The sequence below is a fragment of the Pogoniulus pusillus genome, chromosome 16 (genome assembly GCF_015220805.1).
Source record: "Pogoniulus pusillus isolate bPogPus1 chromosome 16, bPogPus1.pri, whole genome shotgun sequence".
NCBI lineage: Eukaryota > Metazoa > Chordata > Aves > Piciformes > Lybiidae > Pogoniulus > Pogoniulus pusillus.
Genome location: NC_087279.1, coordinates 15,737,140 through 15,762,764, shown reverse-complemented (window position 1 = coordinate 15,762,764; position 25,625 = coordinate 15,737,140). Strand labels below are relative to the sequence as shown.

At 38.1% G+C, this 25,625-nt stretch overlaps 1 protein-coding gene across 2 annotated transcripts in view; it reads left to right on the top strand.

The window, feature by feature from the left end:
- Positions 1-25,625, top strand: part of IL17RD (interleukin 17 receptor D) — a 73,932-nt gene that overhangs the window by 28,593 nt on the left and 19,714 nt on the right. For both annotated transcript variants that reach the window (XM_064156721.1, XM_064156720.1), the window contains exon 2: positions 21,025-21,082. The gene's annotated coding sequence lies outside the window, so the exon portion shown is untranslated. The remainder of the gene's footprint in view (positions 1-21,024; positions 21,083-25,625) is intronic.

Below are 25,625 nucleotides of genomic sequence, written 5' to 3'. Positions count from 1 at the left end.
TGATAATGGTACAAGAATCCAATGGGTATTCCAGAACACTGCCTCTTAGTGTTCCGTTCTTGGTGAATCATTCAGTTAGCAAAGGGATAGTGAAAGGAATCTCATTCTGTGACTAGGAACTGTTTGCATCCTCATTTGATATCCTGTAGATTTGGTCCTTTGCTCTTATTCAGCAAGGCGTTAAATCTGTGTTTCGGGCATGCCATTCATGCTGCATATTCTAATGTACCGAAAAAAATGTGAGAGGTAGCTTTGTCCTAGGAGATTTCATGCTAGATCAGGTATCATTTCTCTTCTTGCAGCCCTGAAAGCATAAACTGAAACTCATGATCTGGTTATTTCAACTGAATTAGAGTTGTGTGTCCATGACTGATCTGAATAGAATTTGTACCACTTGGTGATCTAAGATGATTACCTCGGTGTTGACAGATGCACCTCCTCGTTGGCAGCATGGAGTGTCCAAGCCAGCAATCTTTGAGTCAGTACCTGCAAATGCTGTGCAGAGCATAACCTGTCACAGTAATGCAGAGCTCATTGGAATGTCTTCCAAGGAAGGGCTGTTGAAATGCGATGTTCTGCTTCCTGTAACCTTTGTGTTCTGAGTGTAACTTTGTAAGTACAAGCTCCTTCTGGTTGACTGAAACTGTAAGGTACAAATGAGCATGCAGAGTTCAAAGGGCTCCACCCACACCTGTCTGTCAGCCCATCATTTCAGATGAATGGTGAGTGTTATGCTAACAACTTGACAACATCAATTTCAGGTGGAGGAGATGATAGGCAGGCCTGCAGTTTGCTGGGTACTGCACATTTTGTGCTTAAGTGTTTCCAAGTAATTGATTTCTATTGTTCTATCTACATGGTTCTCTTTTGTCAGAAAATTGTATGTAGTACCCGTTTCTGTGCTAATATGGCAATGATGGTAGTTCTCGTGGTTGGTGGGCAGGTTTGGATTTTAATTTCTGACCTTCCCACTGTTCTTCACTCTTATATCAGTGGGAGGGACTAGATATTTCTGATCTTACTTCTGACCACATTCAAATCCAACCAAGCAATCAGTGACTTCTCTGACTTTTTTTGTATACGGCTGTGGGAAAATTCCTGGTTGGCTGGCTATGAATTAATGAAAATCCTTAGAATGCTTCACTAATGATAGCTCCTGTGGCTTTAAAAATGCTATTCCCTTTTTTAATTTGAGGAAGGTCACAGAGGTTTACAGAAACTAAGAAAAGAAAACTCAACATCTGGTTGTGCTCTGTTGATGACTGCTTTTGTGTGAAGAAAAGTTATGGCGTGTCCTCTGCATCAAACGCATTCAAGGTGATCCTTTCTAAGAACTCTGCAAGAATGCTTTTCACTCAAACTGGGTTTTCTAATTAATTTTGCTTTGTATTTTCCAATGCAGGATCTTGGTCTTCCATGGGAGTCTCAAACTCATAGCACTGTCACTTCAAATACACCCTACCTTTATAAAATAAACTTGTTTTCTGGAGTTTTATATTTGTAAGTATATACAAATAAGGAAAAAAAAGTCTTTGTTTCTACAGCCTTTTAAAGCTGTAGAACTCCAAGATGAATCTAGGCTATTTTGTTAGATTCCAAGATTCATGAAAGGAAATTTGCATATTCACAGTGAAGTTGAGTTTCATCTATTTACACACAAAGTTCCAAACAGTAATCTGGTTTCTAAGTTTCCCTGCTTTATTGTTTTAATGTTATGAGTTTAAAAGTTTTTTTAATAATGGAGGTTAAAATGGCATATGAATTTAGCTTAGCTAGTGGGAAGGCTAGCTAGTGAGAATATTTAAGTCCAAACAGTAAACTGAAATTGTTCAAACTAGAAGCTATAAGCTGCTCAGTTAAACATATGTATTTCAGGTGAGACTGGCCTGGAATCAGGAAGCATAAAAATTTTTTACAGCTTTGAGGCTTTTAATGGTCACATTATCTTTATACAGTGATTTAAGCAAACAATATACAGGCCTCTGTCATCTGCTTGTGGAAATAAGACCCCAGTCTCTTTTCCTTTTAAACATAGAATACTGAGGGTTTTGTTGAGTGGATTGGTTTCTGTTGTTTCTTGGAGGGTTTGTTTAAAGAGCTGAAACTTTGCCTGTTCAAGTAACTGACTAAACTTCTGACTTCTGTCTTGAGGGGATTTTATCTTTTATGCTTCTGATGAGCTAGCACTGAGCATCTATGACTGGCTTCAGTGCAAAAGGCAGGGGCTTTGCACACTTAAAGCAGGCTTATCTGGCTGCTGCTCTGTGGGTGTGGGAATATTACTGCCTGTTGGACTAGGAGGCAAGTTCAGAGTGTGCAGGAACATCTGATGTGTGAGAGTTTCTCAGCACAGGGCAGTGCTGCAGACAGAAAGACTGACTTAGAGCCAGTGAGCTGAGTACCAGAAGCAGGACAGCTGTGTTAGCGGGGAATCATACTCATGTTTATGGCTGACACAAAGCAGAACTGTTTGCTGGCTTGGAGATTTTTGATGCTTAGACTTGTGTTGCACAGGTGTGTTCTGGGACAATCCATATAAGTGCATTGCCAGGTAGTACACTGTAAGTTACATCTTCGTTTGTCACACTGTAATAAGATCTTTTACAAATGGGATACCTGTTTCTTAGGGATAGATACTCTTTACTATACCAGGATAGCTTTAGGTACAGCTACCCAGACACTGAGGAATTCTGGCCCTACTCTGTTTTGAGTTGTTCAGGTGCCAGTGTGTATCTTGTGTCAAAGCCCTTGTAAGCCTATGTGCACTGTTTCATATTCCTCTCTCTCTAGAGGGATCAGTGTATCTCCCTGTTTGGGCTTGTCCCTAACTATAGGCAGTAGTAGCAAAATAAGGATGGAAGGAAGTTGGAAGTAGTGAGTTGTGCAATATTCTTAGAGCATAAAGACTGCTCTGCCTGGATGGGCTTTAAAGACAGTGCAGGAGGGGGTTGTTGCTGAATCGCAAACCTTTTTTAGCAAAGTGTCAAGCTTGTGTTGGGCTTCCCCTTGAAGGCTTAGAGATTTGGGGTATAAGCAGGTCATTTAGGCTTCACTCTCTAAGGGTGAGCAGATCCTTAGAAGCATGGAGTGGGATTGTGTGAAAGAATGTAGTGCCCAAACTCCTGTTAACTTTCTGTGGCATTTGTTCTTGTCTGGCTCAAGGTGTAGTTTTGTATGGTTTATGTTGACTTAGCAGTGAAGCTTATTAGTGAAATTTCCACTCCCGCTTGCTTCGTCTCACTATAGTGTTGCTGTTTGCCTATCCCTCTCCCTGCCTGTTTTAATGCACCTGTTTGTGAATTGCAATGTAATTCACATCATAAAAACACGATGATTGGAAAGTGTCCTCTCCCCACAACTGGAATTCTTTCAGTGACATGGATAAAACATGGTCCTCATGCAGTTATGTGAAGTGGTGAGCTCTGGCGTGAAGGAAGAGCCAAAGACTGGACAGGGGAGCCAGGAAATCCCTCATCTAATTTTGTGATTAAGTCAATGTTCTGTGTAACTGTTTGGACACTTTCTAAATATCCATCCTCAATGTCTGCTAATTTAGTTACCTTTACAAAAGTATCTCATCAAAAGGTTTGACATTAGTATACAGAGCATGCATGAAACACCAAATTATGCAAGATTTGGCATGTGAACATGTTTTCAACAGTGTTTTTTTTCACAAGCAAGACGATGATAATGTTTCAGAAATCACTTCAGCATCTGTTGAAATGCAGCCAGCTCTGTGGTGGGATACGGAGTGCACTGTAACGCTATACAACCCTTCCTGCCAGGAAATGAAGAGCAATGTATTCATTTGTAACCTGTGGGGGAGACTTCACTACACAGCCTGTAGTATGTGAATGGAATTTGGGCAAAAAGCAACTACAATTACAGAATCACCCACTAGGTCTTGCATAGTTCCGTTTCTTACCTTGCTTTGAACGCAGCCTCTCCTGTTAGTACAGTGTCTATGGGCAAATTTGTGTAGTTATGAAGTATGGTTAAAGGTTATTCCCCACTCTAAAGACATTTGATTGTATTTCCCACATCACAATTTTATCCAAGGCCTCCTGATGCTTCTTCATAAGGCATGTAGTAGGAGCCCCAGGAAAAGAAAGGGCCAGATGTATAGACTAAGCTTTTGTTATAAAAGAATATCTAATATTTTGTTCTTTCTGTTGTATAATACAAAATATTTAAAACATTCTATGATTTGGCTGAGATGCTTTTCTAAGTATTAGTAACATGATTTATCCCACAGCAGTTACAGCTTTGCTTTGTTGTTTATATTTTTCAGCAAAGTGTGTTGGTTGTGTGTAATAAGCATCTCCACCTTAGTTGGCCTTCTGACAGGGGCAGTAGGTTAAAAATAAGCCACAAAGAAAGTTAGGGTAAGATTCAAAGAGACAAAACAAACACCTAACTCAGCCTGACTCATAACAGGTGAAAAGTTGTTATTTCATGCTTCTTCAGAACATCAATGGAAACAAAACCTTTATCTTTTATTCATTAGTTAGGAATAATGCAAGTTGGGATAGCTTAGGTTTCTCCATATAGTTGCACTTGTAAGAATAATTCCCCAATCATGCCATTCCCTTTTGGGGTCCTCTTTCAACAAGGACCACTAGCCGTGAAATGTCATGCAGAGATTTGAAAATGGGACATTCAACTCACTACAGAATGAGCTGCAGGGGCAGAATTTTCTTTTCATTACGTTCTGGCAGTAAATGTAGGAGTCAAAGCCACAAAATAAGTGATAGAAAAATGGCTGGTATTACCTAGCAAAGCTGATGGGTGTGGGTGACTGTTGTTCAGTGTAGCCATGTTACATTTGGTACATATATTTTTGATTCTATTTTGTTAATATTCCATTCAATCACAGAAGTTAACATTATGTAAACTCCAGCAGTTTATTTACATGCTTCTGTGTGTAAAGTTGATTTGTAGTTACAGGTATGATTCCCCCCCTCTCCCCACTCAGCATGGTTAAGTTGTGTTGCAGCAGAGGAACTAATCGTTTCCATGTTTGTTTTTTACAGTCACATCCTAGTAGTATTCCTGTTGTAAACAAACAAAGGAAACATGCTGTCTTTGGATTTACTTCTCAATTTGTTATAGCAACGTAATTCTATTTTAATAGAGATGAAGGCTTGAACTGAAAAGGATTTATATTGTGTACTGTATTTATCTTCCTGCTCAGTGTTTTAGGATTTGATGTTTACATATTCAGTTTAACTTTGATAAAATGAAGGCAGGCAAAAGTTTGAGAGACATTACAGGTTCAGTTTAACTTTTTAATCTGTGCATAAGGTCTTAGAATTTGTGTGGCAGTTCTGTGTTTTCAGATAAGATGACTGCGAGAAGTGAATTTGTTCGTGGTAATGACTCTTTGTATAGAGACTATTTTGATAGAACTGATTGTTTCCTACAGAAAAAGATCCTGTAATGTGACTGTCTCTTAAAGAAAGAGGTTAAAATATTGTTGTAGATGGTTTTTCAAGGATTTCTAAATTCAGGAGGATTTTTTTCATGATATGATCAAAGCTGCATAACCTGTGGCTCTGTTTTTGTTACACATGCTGATGGTCTGTGGATAACATTACATTTTTTCAGCATGAAACCGAACACTTCAAATCCCTAAAGCAGTCTCAAATTTATGGTTAATAAAAGAATTTATTGTACTGGATGTCATCTGTTATATCACTCTAGGAACAGAAACTGGCAGTGAATGGACAGGAAATATTTCCATTTCAAATCACTTCAGTCTTATGGTCTAGAGTGAGGGTGTCTGATTTCAGAAAAATCACTGTGAACATCCATGCAATAGAAGTATTTTATTTAAGAGTATATAATCTTTTTTTTCAAATACTTCTTTCTGCTTTGTAGTATTTTATGTAAAGATACTGCTTGCTGATATCTCATACTTGATGTATTGTAGTATTGATCCCTTAAACTTTTCATTGCAGAAGGAATACTAATGTATTTCAGATAAATATCTGTACATGCCAAGTGCACAGTGATCTGGCGACTCACTGTACAGTGGCCAAACTGTTTTGAAGTCTCACATCATTCTGACTGGTTGGTTTTTAAGAGTGTGAACTTGCAGGTGATGATTAGGTTTATCCGGCAAAATGGATTTATCAAAGTTCTCTCCTTTTCCAATGTATTATGAAGTGTGAGGTGCAGGGACTGTGACTTATTAATGGAAACTTCAAGCAGTCAGATGGAAGTTTGTCTGTATTCTTTATGTGTTAAGTAGTATTTGAACAGCTCTGTATTTATAAGTACTTAAAGCCTTTAAAACAACTCTGCATTTTAAATGGATATTTTTTTCTAGGAGACATTGTAACTGGGGGAAAAAGTTTTAACACTTTTATCTCTATGTACTAACATGCTGAAATACTCCCATTTTTCATTTTCATACTGTTGTACATTAATATATGATTATAAAAGTTTGGAATCAGTTGTGCATTTCCTTATTTTGAAAGAGCAGAGGCAGAAATCTCAATTTCTTTTTTACAGCTACTGTACAAGACCAAATAATTTTTTTTTTTAGAAGCTGGGTGTTATTTTGAGGAAAATTCTGTGCAAAGAGCAGATGAGAAGAAACCAGTTCCATGTAGTGGCCATGTGAACGCAAAATCTGATACTTTTGAGTCCTTGGTTTCAGCTAATTATTATGCTTTGTGTAGTGTAGAGGTGGAAGTAAGAAGTAATTCATGGTAATGTTCAAAAGGGAACAATAAAGTTCTTGTATGACTACTTTCCTTTGGGAGTGTGTAAATTTTCAAGTGACGTGGGTGTGTTTGCAAAGATATAAATAAGGTATGGTTTTGTTTGTTATTTTACAGAACACAGATAAGCAGTGAATAGTGTGTCTGATGCCTTGAGGATCTAGGCTGGAGTTATAAAGTTGATCAGATTAAGCAGAAATTAAACAGGGGTCTGATAATGCTGACTGTATGTATTTGTTTTCTGCCCAATCATGATAAAATAATTACAGAAAACTAACCTTACTTCTAAACCAAGATAAAAGTTAATATGGCCTGTCACTAGAATCATAGCCAATGATTGTTTTATCTAACTTGACACCATGTTTCTCCTAGATTTTAATTCAGTGTCTTGAGCATCACTTTGTGGAAAGCTTAGTTTACACTGTGAATGTAAAGTTCGTTTATCCTTGAATGTTTTACATGCCTACTTTGTGAGGGTTTCCCCCCCCCCCAAAGCATCAGCAGTTTATAATTTAGGTTTGAAGTTGTCAAATTTGTATCAGCAGTTACCCTGACTATACTCTTGTAATAACTTAACCTTACACCTTATTACTAACCAAAACGGCTCAATCAAATGATCCACCAATTGCAATATGGAGAAGTGTGCATCTCTTTTATTTTTAAGGTCAAGCCTTAGCTTCTGTATGTCGGCTCTGCATTTAATAAGTTATTTAGGGGTATGGGATTTTTTTTCTGGTTTGTGTTCCTACACAGGTGAAAAACAAGCCCTAATAAGGTCAAGACACAGTACATGGGCAGCTGGGAAAAGTTCTATTATCTGAGATGTAGAGAAAAAGTATAATTATGTAAATATAAAGCACTCCCCCTTGAAATAAAGAAAAAAAAAAGGTGGATTTGTTGTAAAACTTGTTAGTTACCATGATCCTGGTGGTCCTCTACAACCATAGCAATTTATGGGGATTAGATGTTGTGCTGAGGGATTTGGTTTAGTCAGTGACTTGTCAGTGTGAAACTAACAGTTGGACTTGATGATCTTGGAGGTCTTTTCCAGTCTAAGAAATTCTGTGATTCGATGAATATATCAGCAAAGGGCATGAGTTGAAATCTGCATTATGCTGAGTGCTTGGTGTCTGTATGGACACCGTATAATCAGAAGTCTGTGCTCTGAATACTTGGCTATCTGAAATTCTTTCATGTACAAATGGAGGAAAGGAAACTGGTACCCCAATTTGTAGGTAAGAGGTCAAGACGTAGAAGGTATTAAATTATTTCCTCAGAGTTGTCAGTATAGGGCATTGATAAACAGGAGATGAACCTGTGTTTCCCTGAGTCTCTGAGCAGGGAGAAATCATGAGATAATTCTTCTGGACAATGCTCTGTGCAAATGCTGCTTGTGTGTGTTCTGTTGATTCTTTTAATGGTCAGTGCTTCAAGTCCAAGACTTCTCACAGATAGTCAGGTGAGAAGGAAAGTGAGATTGAGATTCTTTCTTCCACCTTAAGACTTTGGGGTTGTCACTCTTCTCCCTATGCATATGAACAACACCACAGGGACATGCTGATCTGTGACTAGACATTTTAAAGTATGTCATGGTGGCAATCAGTTACAGCCTCTTGCATCCTGGCACCTACCCTGACTCTACCTCTTGGTTGCTTTTATGCTAGAAATGCTATATTAGATACTAAGTTTGCTAATTTTCTTTTCTCATAAACAGCTTGTGTGTTTGAGAGACTGATCTAAAATGAATTTATTTTGATTTCTGGCACTTTTAGAGAGGTAGGTGAAATAACAGTTCAGGATACCCTCTCTTCAGATTCCTTCCAGTTGTAAGGACTTAGTGTGCTATGAGTCCGGGTGTTGCTGGTGCAGCTTGTGTGGAAACCAGAGGAAATTCTTTAGAGCAGCGTAGCAATGGTATTTTTCCTGAGGCTAATTGCATTTTGTACCATTCCTGCATCTTGTCAGAGTAGGCCATCAGAGAGTAGACCTATATGCCAAGCCCACATTTTTACATCAGGCATTTGATTTTAGAGTTTCTATTATTTTCCCCATGATGTGGTTTCCTGTTACTGTTTACTACAGAGTTTGGAAATACAGTATTTGAAACAAAGATGCTCTGATTAAAATATTACATTCTAGGAGCTTGGAAAGAGCAAGCCTTCATTAAAAAGATTTAGAATGAAGTACCACAGAAGCTTATATAGTAGATAAGCAAATAACATCAATGGAGTAATTTAAAGCTCAAGCTAGTTGTGATGCAGGTTGTGTCAGTGTTTTAGCAGATGCCACAGTTATTGACAAGTAGTGCATTTATTAGTATGAAAAAGGCAGTTATGAGCTAGCTAGAATGGGTAACTTTTGCTTTGGCATACTTTCAAAAGCACTTAATAAGAAATACCCAGGAAAATTACATCTCTTAAACGGTTTTACTTGTTCAAGTGTATTATAAAGTGTGATATCCAGAGGATGTGACTTTTATTAGTGGAAACTGAATGGAGTCAGACTGGAGTTTCAATACTATTTCAAACATTAAACCAATTAAAAAGAATTGTATACAGGTTCCCTTTTTCAGTAGTTAAAAACTTCCTGAGGCATGATAGCACATAATGCCTGAAGAGTTTGCCAGTACAGCTATACCTAAACCACATACATTTCTTTGATTATTTAAATCTTCTTTTTCTCCCTCCCCAATAAGTATTAGCAGTACTTCTTACTTTTCAAATCCAAGTACTGAAGAGAGATGGGCATACAGGAATTTTTGAGTCTGTTCTCTCTTCTCTCCATCTTTTTTTTTAATTGTGAGAAAACTTAATCTTCATGGCAGAAGATGGTTGAATAGCATAGTTAGGGAGGAAATAGATGGATTTGCAGAGTCTAAAGAGTAAAATACTAGGAGAATAAAGTCAGCTTTGATGATCAGGTGAATTCTGAGGTAAACTTTCTTCGAGATTGGCAGTTATCAGAAACATTCTCGAGAATAGATGTTCAGAAAACTATTTTGGACAGTTTTACTGTATTGTGTTAAGATTCCTGGAGATAATTACCATTTGGTGGAGTTTTTTCTGCTTAAGTGGTTGTGAGGAAGTTCCAGTTTGCAGAGAGAGAGGCTGGTATAGTTGGAATATTTGGCTTCTTTTTCTTCCAAGTGTCTTTCAGCTGGACCAGAAGTGTTTCTGCAGCTTTGTATATATAGATTTCTGACACATTCCAAATGGAGGCTTTTTGGCTGTACTCCACAGAGGGAGTAACCAAAAGTGTATAAATTCCCTAGCAGCTGAAACTTTAAATCTTCAGCCACCAAATGTATCTGCCTGTGTCTCTGAAGTCCATGTGGCTCGTCAGTAGATAGTAAGCACTGGACCTTCTAATCTTCTCTGCTGGTTCTACCACAGCTTAAGTAGTAATAGCAGTTTTCATCTTCTCTGTGGACCAGGGCTAGATGGGGGCTTTAACATAAATTTATTTGTTAAAAGCACCACATTTAGCAGTAAAAATCTCTGCATGTCTGTCTTGAGGTGGGAGTAACAATGCATAGCAGTGAGAGAACCAGAGCCCATACCTTTAACACGGTTAGAAGGAAGGGCAGCATAACAGAGACTTGTTTCTAGCTCTGCAGGAAGCCAGCTTATGCAGCTTGTCCATTAACTTTGTGAAAGGAAGAAAGGGAGGAATAGTTGATTGCTTCATAGGGCCAGATTAATAAGGAAAGGTAATTAATTTTATTAGCATAGTTGATATACAAGAACTTTTACTTCTAGCCAAAAAGCATTGTTAGACATAGTGTTTGACATAATGGTCCCTTCATTTTCACTGGTTTGGGATATTTCCCCATCCATGTAAAAAAAGTCTGATACAGTCATTAAGGCAGTCTGTTCTGAAACTATAGCAGTTTGCTTCTCACCTTTGATGGGGGAGATTGTGTAACATGGCTGTATATGGAATGAATGCGGTGCTTTTTGGTGTGTTCTACCCCTCAAGATGTTGAATTCAATGCAGACAGTAAATTTGTGGTGCTACTGAGTAGATGCCTATAACATTTCAAGTCCTAACTTCTCATTGTCTAGGCAACTTTAAGTTATGTAGCTCACAAGGATGATAACTTTGGAAATGGATGCTTGTATCATTTTAAAGAAAGTTGTTTTTCTACTTCATATCCTGCAAACCCCAAGAATTGTGTGAGAAATAAAAAAAATACTCTGCTGGGGGAGTGGTGAAAGTTTATTTGAAGCAGGAACATGAGATTTTGGCAAGCAAATAATTGATCGTTCCTGGAATTGAACCATACTGCTTGCAAATTCTCAGTTTTGGAATCTTATGGATGAGTACAGTTGTTGTGGTTTCAAATCCCTAAGAACAGGGTTTTATGTCCAAAATAATTGCATTACTTCAAAGGGAGGGATTAAGATGGAGCAGTCCCAAATCCTATCTACTTTAAAAGTTTTATGAGTTCTGTGGCACTCTAATCAGTAAAGTGGAGACCAAAACTTAGGTCTATTTGTATGCTGGTTCAAGACAACCAATGTGCATTAGTTTTCTTCACAGTCAGGAGCTCCTGTGGGGAAAAAAGAAAGAGTGTGTGTGTGTGTATGTATAATAATTTCCCTAATTGTGCCTGTATATTTTACTCATGCACAGAAGAATGAAACCTAAATTTTAAAGACCATAGATATCACATGTTACAACTCAAAGAATTTCAGTGACTGTCAGGTAATACAGGAGAAGGAGCAAGGCTGGGGGAAGACATGATGTGAATAGACACCAAACAAAATAGATGTGCTATGTCAATTTTTTCACATTCCAGCCTGTATGTGATGTTCTGCTTTAAAGATTTCCTTGCTAGCAGCTGTTCTTATAATTTTCAAGAGTTACAAAATGGGTAAACTCATCCTGTGGTGCAGATGGGGCATCTGCAGTCTGCTTGCTCTAAGTGTTTGCAGTGGTTGTAACCAACAATGCAATATGTTTCGGATTAGAGTTTTTTAGGTAGAATTGTTATGAATGAAACAGTTAACCCACTTTTGACAGCACTGCCCCTCAGAATTGCTAGGGGTTTTGTGTGTGCACTTCAACATGATATTTGAAAAGCAGAAAAGCAAAAAAACCCACTCTGAGGTAGTCATAATTGCTTAAAACTGAACCTACAAAGTAAGTTTCAGTTGCTTTTATAGGTTTTCTGTTTATTTGGATGAAACCTGGGATGAAACAAAGCTGGTGCTAGGAGTTTTCAATTTGTAAGGTAAGAATCTGGCAGCAGAACATGAACCATTTATGATTCTGGAAATAAATTCCTTTAGTTGTTCTCCATGTGCCATTGCATATACTCAGATTTAAACGAAAAGGATTTCTTTTTTTGCATCTGGCTAGCTTCAAAATACTTAAAGGTTTGCTGCTTCTCCTAAATCAATATGTACATGAAATATTGCAAAATAACATTCGTAGCTCTGAGGTATTGTTCTTCTTTGCTTTCCTTTTTCCCTGGTGATCTCTCCTCTGAAAGTCACATCATTTCTTAATATGATAAGCAAAAGAAATGGATGAATGTATCCATCTACTATATACATGTGAATATAAATGATATGTATCAGTTTCATTTATACTTAAGTCACCTCTTGAAAACTTTTTGTGACTGTCTTCTAACTCTCTTTGAACATCTTTGGGAGAGAAAATTTATGCCCCCCAGCTTGTGGCTCTGCATGTTTGTGCTTTAAGTGGAGAGTCAAATGAACCAAATGAATGAGAATACATTGTTTAATCATTTTGCAGACAGGTTAGTTTAGAAGTGTTTGGGCCTAAGTTAAGATTCAGTGCTTATGCAGTTCTTCTTCTACGTGTGGCAGACCTTAGACAAGCCAAGACAGGTTTATTGAAGTTGTGGCTAATTTCCCACCACAATAAGAAATATCTAAGTCGAATAATTAGCTATCTTGTTAATTTCATAGTATTGCTGTGTTGTGTGATGAGCAGTAAGCATGCATTAACAGGCTTCGTTAATTTATCCTCCATTATTTCAGATTTGAATTAGCCTATCTGTTGTTTACAGTACAGTTCAGTGATTCTCAAGCTGATTTTTTCTGGGTCCTTCTGAAAACCACTTTACCATTTGCACTCCCCTTCCTTTGCAGTAACAGTCACCATTCGTGCACCTGTCTTGGCATTGCTTTTCCTCCCCCTCCCTTCCCCAGACACCTCATCTTTTCTCTCAGCTCTCCTGCCAGGGGTCATATCCCACAGTTAAGGGAATGCTGATTTAACTGCAGACTTTTGGCTTTTGTCCAAATATCCTTAGACTAGCACATTTCAGTAATGCTTGTGGGAAATGTGCATTGTTTGAAAATATTTCTTCTGTTGGTTTTCTGGGGACTTTTTTTGTTTGGTTTGGGTTTTGTTTTATTTTTAGAAAGCATTCAGTTTAACAAACATTAGTCACACAACAAAGTTTGGAAACAAAAATGAAGTGTGACAGGGCAAAACTATAGAAAACTTCTTAGGCAAACTTCCAGATTGCTTGAGAGAAGTAAGAGCTGGTATCCTTGTTCTGTGATCCTTTGCTCTATTGAATTCCTGGGCTTGACTCAGAGATTTAGGAGTTTCACGGTAGGCAGCAGACAGTATAGATTAAACTTTGCTTCTATTGTTGTTAAATCATGGCTTTAAGAACTGTCTGTTCCTTAAAGTAAACCATCTGACATACATTCAGTGAACAGCTGCATGGAGCACCACTGCAAACTGGAGAGTCAAGCTGTAAATACAGCTTCCTTACAATGATCTATATGTGTGTGTGTATATATATATATATGTATTTTTTACACATCAGTCTGATAGAGAGGTAAGGAAAGGTAACCTTCCACACTGCCTTTTCTAAATGGAAACTAAAACAGCTGGGAATGAGGTTCGTGAGAAGGCATTTCTGCTGGGGATGGGTTTAGTTTGCTTTGCATTGTTTTGTTTTTTAGATAGGCTATACTGCAATTACTGAATTTCAGTCTGCATGTTTTGACCCAGAAATCTGAGAAGATGAAGCTAACTGACATGTATGTGTGTAGCTTTAGGGCTTACCTTACCTTCTGACAGGATTTAACTCAGCGGCTGTTGAGTTCAATATCCTTTCATGATAGGAGGAACTTGAGAAAACCATATCTAGTTGAAACAGCAGAAACGCTTTGTCTGAACAAGTTCAATTACCTGTGTGGGGAGGCAGCCATAAAACCATGGACAATGTCTTGATTTTGTGGAAAAAGATTTTATGATTACAAAAAGTGAAGGCAATTCTTATCCAAATGAAGTATGAATTCCTTATGTTTGATTTAGGAAAATCAGTATTACATGTTACTCTTAAAATTCTACTGCCCAGATTTTTACATAAATTTGTGTGGTGGCTTGGTTTGGGTTTTTTGTTGTTGTTGTTTGGTTGGTTCTGTCATTTCTTTACCCTGTATTTGGATGATAATTTGCAGCATCCTGACTATCTCTATGTTCCTGGGTTTGTGTCTTTTATTTCTTAAAGAGTTTTGACTCTTGGTGAAGTTAGCACCCTTTTTATAAAAGGCTGGTATGGATGCTTCATAATGTTTGTTCCAAGTCACAGGGCTTAAACTGGGATAAAAAGATCTGTTCTGGGAGATGGAGAAGGAATATGCTAAATGTGAACACACCTGACAATGGTTAAACAAAGGAAAGTGTAATTGTGCCTGTCTTGGGTCAGCTGGCATCTACTCTCTGGAAGGCTGAGGTACACTGAGAAAGTCAAAGCACTACATGTATATGTTCACATAAAATGAGGATTCTTAGGGTTCAGAGAAAGAGCCTCATTGATCTGCCAGTCAGCGTAATACCTTGTCTGAAGGGGACAGTTGTGTCAAAGCTATGTGCCAAGATCTAAAGAGTGACCATTGAATCTTCACAAGTAACATGGAAGCGAAATTTGGATCCTTGAACATGACAGGCTCTTCTTGACGAGGATGTCTTAGGGAAGAACCAACCATCTAGTCAACTTGCCTAACAACAGGATAATCAGGGTTTGGATCGATCGTGAAGTTCTTTCATGCTCGGAAATTGTTTTCTTTCTCCCTCAATGCCTAGTTTGTAAAGAAATAAAAGCAATGCTTTAACTTTCATGTGTCTCAGCTGTGATGCTCCAGAGGCGCATTCAGCTCCTCTGTGGCTAAACTTGGGTGTAGTGGCTGTAAAGATAGAGCAGTGAAGCAGTAAATAACTAACAACAATGAATCAAACAGTATCTGGTAATTTCTTGTCAGTCTTTAGGTTCTTTCCATAAGAAGAAACACAAAAGATGCCAACATTTATTACAAGAAGTTTGACCAAGTGTTTTGAAGACTCTAGGTCCTTGTTTCAAGTGTGCAATAGACACAAAGAAGCCTATTTCTCCTTTAATTCACTTCTATTAAAACTAACTTCTCCAGTCTTGCTAGGACATTTAAAATATGTTAGTTTCACATAATTTGTGCATACATAGAGGAATATATACATGAGTGTATAAAGGAAAATTTGAACGAAAGGTGTGGATGACATTGTCAGTTACAGCAGGGATACAGTAGTAACAGTACAAACCCACCCATCTGGGGTTTCGAATTCATTTTGCAGTCAATGGAGTACACACAAGTTATAAAACAAACATAAGTGTGTGTTTTGGTCCATTCTGTAGGAAGCAGTCCAAAATGCAGGCATATCAACAGTACAGATAAACTTTTTGCTGTTTACTGTAGAAATAGAAAATATATTAGCTTGGTTGAAAGCATCAAGAAAGCTTCAAAATGAAAGAGCAGATGTCAAATAGAAAGCTTTTAGTTTACTGAGCGATGAGTATGATAAACATTGATTATTCATCTCGATGTTAGAGTTCAAAAACAATTGTCCCTTCAGTTTGCCTCTTGGGAGCGTGAAATTGGGACCATGTGTGCGTTGATTAACAACATACAAAAGATGAATCATGATTACTGTTTTGGTCTGGTGCACAAGGCTATGCTTGAGGGGTAGTGATTTCCTACCTCCTTTACCAGATCTCTGTAATTAGTGCTAGCATCTATCTCTGTTCCTAGTATTGATGTTAAAGTGACTGCCTGACAGTGCCTATTCATGTGCATTGCCTTTATTGAATGAAAGAGTGTTTGCCTAACAGACATTGAATGCTGGAGCCTATTTCAGTATTGTTTGTAAAAATGTCTATTGGTAGGACAATTCTGCAGTGACCAGTGGCATCTTTGGCAGGAATAGTCAAATACAAAAAAATAGATGTCACTTTCAAATCTGAAACATTATATGTTCTAGATTAAAAGGAAGAAGGAGAAGTTCCACAATAAAAATCTTTTTGTTGTATTTAATTTATGCCTCAGAAGACAGACATTAGTTAAATTTAACTTTTCTTAGAGGCACAATTTGTTCCTGTGGTTAAAATTTCATATAAGCTTTAGTTCTGGAAATGTAATCTTAACTTGATTCCTCTAGAACATAGTAATGGGTTGAAAGAGTTTTCATAACTGCATTTCATGAATAACTTGTTAACATAAATGAAGGGAAAGTATTAGAAAAATACAAGAGAAAGTACCGGTCATAAACAAAAGTACAAGTGAACTTCATGTGAGAGTCTTTGACACTTAGGCATTCTTCAAAGATGAATATTTAAACACAATTAAATTCTTGCATATGCCTTGAACATCCAAATGAGTGTTCATTCTTCAGGAGGTGATGTGCATTATTGTTACTCAGAACCACACTAATTTAAGGTATCTTAGGATCCAGAATGTCCAAATTGTTCATGTGGGTTGAGGAACAGATCCAACGTTGATCTTTGTAATTTGAGATATGTGAAATGAAATTAATTACGGCTTGCTTGCCCAATATGAGTGCAAGATGTGGACCTTAGATGATTATGTTTTCTGTGGACTTCTGTGCTTAGAGCTCCTATCATGTGAGATTTGATGTTGTTATGAACAACACCCTGCTCACTTTACTTTTTTTTTGATTAACAAGATTATTTGTAATTTAATCTGTGAGCATTTCAACTTTGATTATCTGTTTAAAGATCAGTTGTCTACAGATCTTTGTTAATGTGTTTTGGCTGTTTTCTTTCCTATATCTTCTGTCTCACACAGTGTGGAACTGTGTGGACCAAAGGGATTTTATAGACAAGGCTGCAGGCAATGGAGACTTGCTTTCTAGTAAAGTTCAGAATAAATTAAAAGCTGCATGTAAATTCAACAAATGTCAGTGGTTAATTAACTGAGAATGCAGAGCCCTAAGGCCATACCGTCAGTATTTGTAGTTTCAAGTAAGATGCTCTAAACAACTTGTCTTAGCTGTAAGCAATTTAAATATCACAATTACTTTATGGCTTAAATACCCCGGAATGCTTCCTGGAAGAATGTATTTTTAAACTCACAGCAGGAAGTACTGGGAGGATTAACATCAAAGTTTTACTTGACCAAATTGTCTGAGTAGCTTAATTGTCATATAAGTAAAAACATATATCTAGTTCAGCTCTTTCAGCTGATGCTAATTCTCTCCCGAGTTACTGCAGCCTTTCTGCATCTTTTATGCACTTGGTAGCAAAGTTCTACAACCATTAAATATCAAGTGCTGCTTAAGTTCAGCAGACTTTGTCTTATGTTATCTTTACTTTTTGCATCTACTTGATTAGTGATTGTAGTATTACTGATTTATACTTCTGTTGTTAAGTATTTTGTGATGTCACTGTAACTCCAGTAGAAATGTGATGGAAGATGCAGTAAAAAGCATTGCTATATTGTGTATAATTTAAAATCTGGAATATATAAGATCTTGTGTGAAGGAGTCGAATACTTGTGCTAGTTTTATGTGAGCCATGGTGAAATTTATGTCTCAAAACTTGAGCTGTAGGACATAAAAGGATAGATGGATAACAATTTGATGGTTTATCTGCTTTTATTTATAGATACAATAAGTCAATAGTTATTTCTACATTTTTTTTTGCATATTTTGTGTTAAACACATAATGTCTTTGTTTTGCTGTAGTATTAAGTTAAAGGAGACTTTTATATAGCTTAAGAGAGAAAATGAGTCTGGATAGAACAGGTATTAATAGAAAAGTTATCATGCCTTCCTGTTTCAGGAAACATTTTTTTGCTAACAGCTTTGTTAATGCCAAACTAAATTGAAATTAATCAAATGAAAAGTCACCTAAGAGGAAACTTCTAACAGTACTATCAAGATCATTTGCTTTCATCCCTTATATAGTCTTTCACAGATTTGGGGTGGTGGTGGTGGTGTTTGTTTTAAGGTAACTTAGGCCTTGTTTTTGTTTCTAAACACCTAAGTGAGGAGCAACCAATGTTTACACCTGACTGCAACAACATACAATGACTGTTGGGAGTCCTTTTGTACTATTAAGTTCTCTCCTTTGCTTTTTAGCTGTAAACCCTGTTATAATTCCATGTAAATGGGTAGGGTTTTTTTCCTGTTTGGCTTTTCTTGTGTTTGCTTTGGTGGTGGTGCTTTGGTTTGGTTTGTTTTTGGGGTGGAGTTTTTTTGTGGAAGTATTTTTTTCAAGATAATGGTAAATATTATGTTATTTGCCTTTTAGGGAATGTTGTTACTCTATAACAATCAATGTTAGGGTTTTCAGCTTTGTGCCTAGTAAGGATGAGGGCGGCGAACCCGTCTGCGATTCAAAACCAATTTCAATGCTTTCTAAGTGTGAAGTTTTGCTTTCTCTGACATACAAAGTTATTTTGTCCTAAGTATAGGACAGACTGGTGTCTGTACCACCTTGCCTATATGTCAGGACTCCTCCCTGGAAGAGCAATGGATTTGTTTTCTGGTTGGTCCTCTGTTTCTGGGACACTCAACAAGGATGGCAAGGTCCATTTTAATAGTAGAAAAGGGTGTCTGATGGCAGCGTAATGGATTTCTGCAATATGCACTTCTACTGGAAAAATTGCTGGATGCAATCATCTGAATTACTGCAGTTGGAAATCCAATGTTTCATTTGTTCTTTTCTCTTGGTCGTTTTTGGCCAATAATCAACTGGAGGATCAAAATTTAAATTCTCCATCTGTGTTATTCTCTAATTAAACTCATCTCGGCAACAATTTCTTTGAAATATTTGCAAACCATGGCAAAATGATTGGGGCCTTTCACATTAAATACAACAGAAAAGTAAACTATAAACTGCTAAAGTCTCAAAGCACATGGATATGTACATTCCACAAGAATAGCAGGCACCAAAACATAAATTGGATACAAATCTGTGAAAAATATTAAATGAAGGATAGATGTTGGCACATATGTAGACACCAGACACTGATAATGTCCCACTAGTAAGAGTTCCTCCTATATAGAGTTCAACCAGGCCATAGGTTTTGTGTACTGGCTTATTTTACCTCACCTTAGATTAAGCTTTGATTTTTGTGTAGTTCTTGTGAGTATTGAATAGTATTAGAGTTATGAGAAAACGGCATCTGGATTATAGATGAATTCTGAGTGTGCTGAACATTAGGTGGGTTAGTTTGCCCAATGTCCAAATAGGTTATGTAGAGTCCTTCAGGCACCTATTAATGAGATGAGTGTCCAGGAGGTGATGAGTGCCCTTCAATCAGTTCTACTGTTTTGCTTCTACCTTCAATTTCTTTCCTGGAAATTACCATCATCAAGAAAATAAGGCCAAATTGTTATGGCCACAGTCCATAGCAGTGACACTCCTCCTCTGTTTGAAGTTTTGATCCTCTTTGAATGACTCAGTTGACTCAAGCTGAATTTCTTTATTCTCTTGTGTCATGGTAGGCCTGTACATGTCCTGGCTTGCGCTGACATGTTCTTCTGCTCTCCCTCCTTCTGCTATGGGGAGAAGCAACAGGGGGACAGACAAGTAAGAACCTGGAGCCACTAAGTTTAGGTACTCTGGCTTGCCCAGACTTGTCTTGGTCCTGCGGTAAATAAGGTACACATGCTTAGCTTGTGCCTGCCTTGTGCAAGGCCTATGTTTTTCCCAGATTTGGGTTAACCAAGCCCATGGCTTAACCTAATAGGGTCAAGATTGAATAACTGCCATTCTAATTGGCTATTCTGTGTCCAAAGGCCCATCAGTCTCAGGCTGTATTGGTAAAAAGAGCTGAGCAGGTAACACAGTGTGCTCTGTCGTTGTATTCATGCCTGCTGCTGCCTGCTGCCGTTGCTCAATGCATTATTGTATCCTGAACTGCCTGTAAACTGCCTGCCTTGAGTTTACCAGGAACAGGCTCTAAATGCCTCCCCAAGATCCACCTGCATAGTCAGTGTGACACTGTGCTAAGGCTGTGCATTGCAAGACATACTGCCTACACCTGAAAGTCTCCTGCCAAGATGGGAAATCCTGGACACACAGATTGTCCAGAGATATCAGGACCAGCTCAGAGATTGTCTGTCTGCCCCAGCAGCTTGTGAAGCCTAGGGAAAATCAGAAGCCTGTGTGGCTGACAAGACAGTAACAGCATTCCCTGGAAGTGTTTGGGTACTGTTTGAAGCTGTAGCTAGCCCAGTAAGCCAGGAGATAATTTTTGTGACTAAATACTTAAAGTGTAATTCACCATTGCCTTCTGCTGTAAGCAGAGAGGAGCTCCTTGAGGCCCTCTAGTGGACAAGCAGTATATTGACCACAAGAACCTTCTCTTCCAGTTCAACTAATGTTTATCTAGTTTTGCTAGTGATTTCTAGCTCCTCTGGTTACTCCTTTGTGTGATGTTTCCATGACCGTGCAAAGAACAGATTATTACCCATTAGTGGTTGGGGAGGTGAGACTCCTGAATATTGAAAATGCACAAGCAATATTAATTTTCAGAAATCATATCTCACATCAGTTAATTACCTCTCCATTACAGCCTGTATTGTATTTTCTCTGGAGTACACCATTTGATTTGTCATTAAACCTTGACAGACCTTTTTATGGGTGTGACTAATGGAAATAGTGCAAGTTGAGGCCATCTTGTAACTTAGTTTCAAAAATATGCTTCTATGGCTCACATCCACTTGGCAAGTCATACAGTTTAAGTCACAATTCCACGTTGTGATGTAAATATTATATTCATACTTCAGTTTCTCTTTGTTTTCACTTTTTTGAGTATTACATTTGGAAAATTGGGGACTAGTGAGTGCATGCAGGTAGACACAGTCTGTTCTGCGTTGTCTTTGTTGAGACTGATAGATGATGGAGAAGGGGAAAAAAACATGAGTTCTAACATTTTCCAACAACCTGTTTACAAAATGAAAGTCTATATAAGTTGAAAGTAGCTTGCTTTATTAATTTTATTTTCTTGATGTATCTTTACAGGGGCTGTCATCAGTCACCAAGAGCAATGGACTATTCAATATCACCTTTAAATATGACAGTAAGTTGAAAATTTGCATTGTAGTCATACCAATCAAGGGTTTCATCACACTTGTCTCTTAAAAATGGCTTTAAGAATAGCATGAGCTATAGAGATGGGTTTCTGCTGGTTCTGATAGCTCTTCTCCTTCTGTGTTTCATGGATAATTGAACAAATGGAACAATTTGTAGTACTTTCATGTCACCATTATAATAGTGATGGACGAAACAGCAACAGAAGGATATGTGGACATCAGAGTAGCTGAAGTCATTTATTGCTACAGCAGCAGTCTTTTTATATGCCACTCTACAAGTTGTGGAATACAATGATTGGATAACAAATTGTTTTTAACATTCTTATTGGATAACAGTGAGGTGCTGGCTGTCTTGGCACAGACTACTTCCAGTTCTTTGTTCTAAATTTGCTATGCTTCTATGCAAATGGTACTAAGGGTGAACATACCAGTTTACTGTGTTTTTAACCTTAATCTTCCTGTGCCAATGGTACCTAGGAATGCAATCTAGCTGACTCCCTCCCTCGTTTTCTGCACTTTCACTGTCAGATTTTGCTGGAAAATTACAGAGAATGGTTTCACTCTGAAAGAATGTAGTCATCGAAAGGTTCACTACATGCTGAGTCACAGGGAAGGGTCATTTCAAGCTTTATCTTTTCTCTGATGGATAATTTAGCTGGAAACAGTGTAAAGACTGTCTGAAGGTAGAAAATATGTAGTTGAAAATACTGAAGATGGGTAACTTCATTTATTCTGCTTGAAGTAGATGGAACTTTATTTTTTTTTTTAGCTACAGTGCTGAAGGCCCAGGTTAGTGGAAGACTGCTGTCTGCATTTTCAGTGAACACACTGGTTTTAGTGCTGTAGCAGATACCTGTTTTGTAGCTAGACTAAGAAGAAAGTGATCTCAAGCTTAAAAACAGTAATAAGGATGTGCAGCAATAATACTTCAAACATTTTCATTGTCTAATGTCTGTATCTTCTTGGTTTAGTAGTTTAAAAGTTTTTTATCATCTCTGTTGTTGAGTCAGTAAAGTATGACTGTTGACTACACTGGGAATTTATCTTCATTTGGGCAGTTGGTAGCCATCATCAGTGTAAATTCAGTGTACCATCAAGAGAGGATCCTAGTTTGCAGCAGTCATGTTTGTATTAATAGCAGTATAAGTCCCAGGTTGGTTTCTTGCCTGCCTGAAGAAACTGCCTCAGATGCTCAATGTGGGTAAGATTTCGTCATTGAGAGCACTTACCTGGAAACCTCACCTGTGGCCGTTTGAGCTAGATTTCTGTCTCAGACATAGTGGAGAGGTGAACGTTCTGGGGATGGGCCATATAATGGCATCAATGGATAAGTTAATGTAATTCCATTGGAGCATCAAGAGCTTTATGTCTAGAAGCACAGCTTGTACCTTCCCCCTTGCTGCTTCTGCCGCTTCAGCTGCACCCACTGCTATCTTCTGTGCTAGTTTGAAGCAAGCTGGAATGTTTTGGTAAAAGAACTAGATAACGGTAAAAGAACTAGATAGCAATGTCATGGTGGCTCTGGGGTAGAGTGCTTGCCTGCCGTGCAAAAGGTCCCAAGTTCGGTTCCTGTCTAGACTCTGTGGCGTTGTTTTGGTTATCCTTATCATTGTTTACGTTATTGGCGGGAACATTGGCTGTGTTCCCAGCACTTGGAGAAGGAGGGGCAGAGGCTGGCAAGGGGGAAGCCGATAACTGTGTTCCCTTGTTTTGCAGTGAAAGAGACTGCTTCTGAGACACAGAATTTTTCCTAGCCCTTACAGAAACTGGTTTTGAATTTTTCACCAATAATGCCAAAATTAATATGAATATTAAAATCATAAGAGCCAGATTACTGCAGACCAAACCCGTGACAATCTCTTTTCTGTAAAAATCCTTGCATGGACTTGGCATTTCAGTTTGGGGCTGGATGACCCTCATGAGAGCAGTAGATAAAGCAGCATTTTGACTGATCGTCACATTATTGACAAAAACTCTTGTAATATCACTAGTAATATTCTCAGTGACACTAAAACCAGCATAACCAAGAATGAAATCACCCCAGCTCCAGAACATGTTTGAAACCTTAGCTTTAGCCTTCTTAAAAACTACATGAAGCAAGAAATAACCAATTTGATCTTTGATCCAATTGTACACAAAAAACCAGAAAACAGGCCACACAGCAATCCCCACCAAGTACAATAGCTGCTTGATTAGCTTCATCTTAATTCCCAGAGCTAATTTCCACTCACTGAAATATCTAGCCCCACGTTGGGCGCCAATTAAAAATGTGATGGTTTGGGGGTTACCCCGCCCCTCCCACACTTTTGTATTTGCCCCAGCTAACTCAGACGGCCTCTGGGAATATAGATGAAGCAATTTATTTACAGCTAGCAGAATTTACAAGCAGCTATTTACAATATATACAGTTATATACAGTTATATACAAAGGATAAACAATACAAAAGCACAACTCCCCTCCCAGAAACCTGAGTCCCCAGGAGGGGCTCTCAAACCACCCCAACACCTCCCCCCGTCCCTCTCAACCTTACCCCAGTTCTCAGGAAGAAAAGAGGTGCAGCCAAGAGGTTAGGGAGCAGGGTTAGTAGGAGCAGGGTTAATGAGATGTGACCAGGTCTAAGGCAAAAGCAAGAGTGAGAGACAAAATGGAGAATGTTTTTTTCTTCTTCCCAGGGTTCTCAGCGTGACTGTGAGAGAAGTAGACACAATTGTTTTTCATTTCACTGCCCGTTATCTAGTTCTTTTACCAAAACATTCCAGCTTGCTTCAAACTAGCACATCTTCCCTTGCTGCTGTTTTGGCCGCTGCTGCTTTTGCTGCTTCGCTGCTGCTTGACCCCTTCCCCATCTTCATTAAGGTTATTATATTTCTCTAGTAGTTTGTTTCTCCTTATGCTGTTCTATTTAAACTATAAGAAAAACGATTTAATTTTTTTGTGACTTTGCAAAAAAAATCCATGTTGTAGTGAGTTTATTCTACCTGGGAAGGGATCCACCCTAACCAGGGACATCACTGTAGTGCTTTTGTTTCATTCTGATCTCCTTTTTGTTTCTCTGTAGTGTTTTCTGAATTTTCAGTCCTTCACTGAAATTTTTTAAATCTTATGTATTGTTAATGTTTAAATGAGCAAAATTTAAGTATGTCAGCTTGTACAAGAGGTCAGTGGTCCCAACAGAAGAGCTATGAATTTTTCATCTACATAAAAAGAGAAGAGTATCAGTCAGAACAAAAGTCCCCACATTAAGACAATGGAGTATAAGTCCCAGTGTCTGTCATGTTTTTGTCATTTGTTGTGGCACTAGAAACTGTGTAACTAATGACAAGTGTTAGGTCAGAATTCTGCTGGCACTAGGTGCTTCCTGGAGAAAGGAGTTACTGGAGTTCTACAGTATTAGGAAGAGAGCTCACTGGTAGCAAGGCTAAAGAGTTTGTGTAATGTGGAAATAAATACTTCCTGTGAATAAGAGTTTGGCTTGTTGGCTGTGGTTTAAGGGCTCTTATTTTGCCATGCAGCAACTCCAGCAAACTGTGTTTTATGTTCTTAAGTTAGTTGGCTAGGTTATTTATTCAGGTGGAAACCAAATGTTTGTATGTTTACTTGTATTCACATTAAAAAAATGGTTTCCTCCAAATTGCAGTTTTTCCCTGCTGTTCTCTTCCCAAGTCTGTTGTTCCTGGAAAAAGAAAAATAAGCGACTTGCAGTCATTTGTGCTGCATTCCATTTTGGCAAATTGTCATTTGACCATAAAATTTTAATCACCAGGATCCAAAATGTTGGGCTTGCAATTTATTAGATCCAGACATAACAAAAAGCTGTGAGTTCAAACTTTCCATTGGAAGAGATACTTTCTTCTCATATGAGGAAATTCTTTCTGTCATGGAGTTCACTCATAGCAGAAGACTTCTACAAGCAGCAGAGTAAGGACTAGCTGCCCAGCTTTTGTAGAAGGCAGTGTTCACAGAAACATTCAGGTTGGAAAAGGCACTCAGGATCACCAACTCCAACTGATAACCTTACTCTGCAAGGTTCACCCTAAACCATAGCCTCAAGCAGCACATCCAGATGACATTTAAACACATCCAGGATCGGTGACTCAACCACCTCCTTGGGCAGCCCATTTCAGTGGCTGAACAATGTGTTATACAAACTGTTCTTTTATTTGTATAGCAGTTACATAAAAGACTCCTGACCATTGCTATTCATAGTAAAAAGCCATTTTCTAAAACTGCTTTTCAATGAATCATTTTGCTCTGCTTACCTCTCAGATCACATCTATGCATTAACTTGGAATTTTCTCTACTGGCTTTTCATAGGGCTCTATTTTTCATGTTTAGTTTCTACAAACTCTGCATAGACAAATGCATAACAAAGAGAGTATCTCATCTGTTTAGATTTAACCCTCAGTCAACAATATATAGAGTCTACTGGTGTCACCTTTTCCTGAGTTTTGTTGGTTTCACTGGTTCAAAAGCAAAATGTTTGTGCATGCACTTTTTTCTGTGCTTCAGAACTATGGAATTCTCTCTCC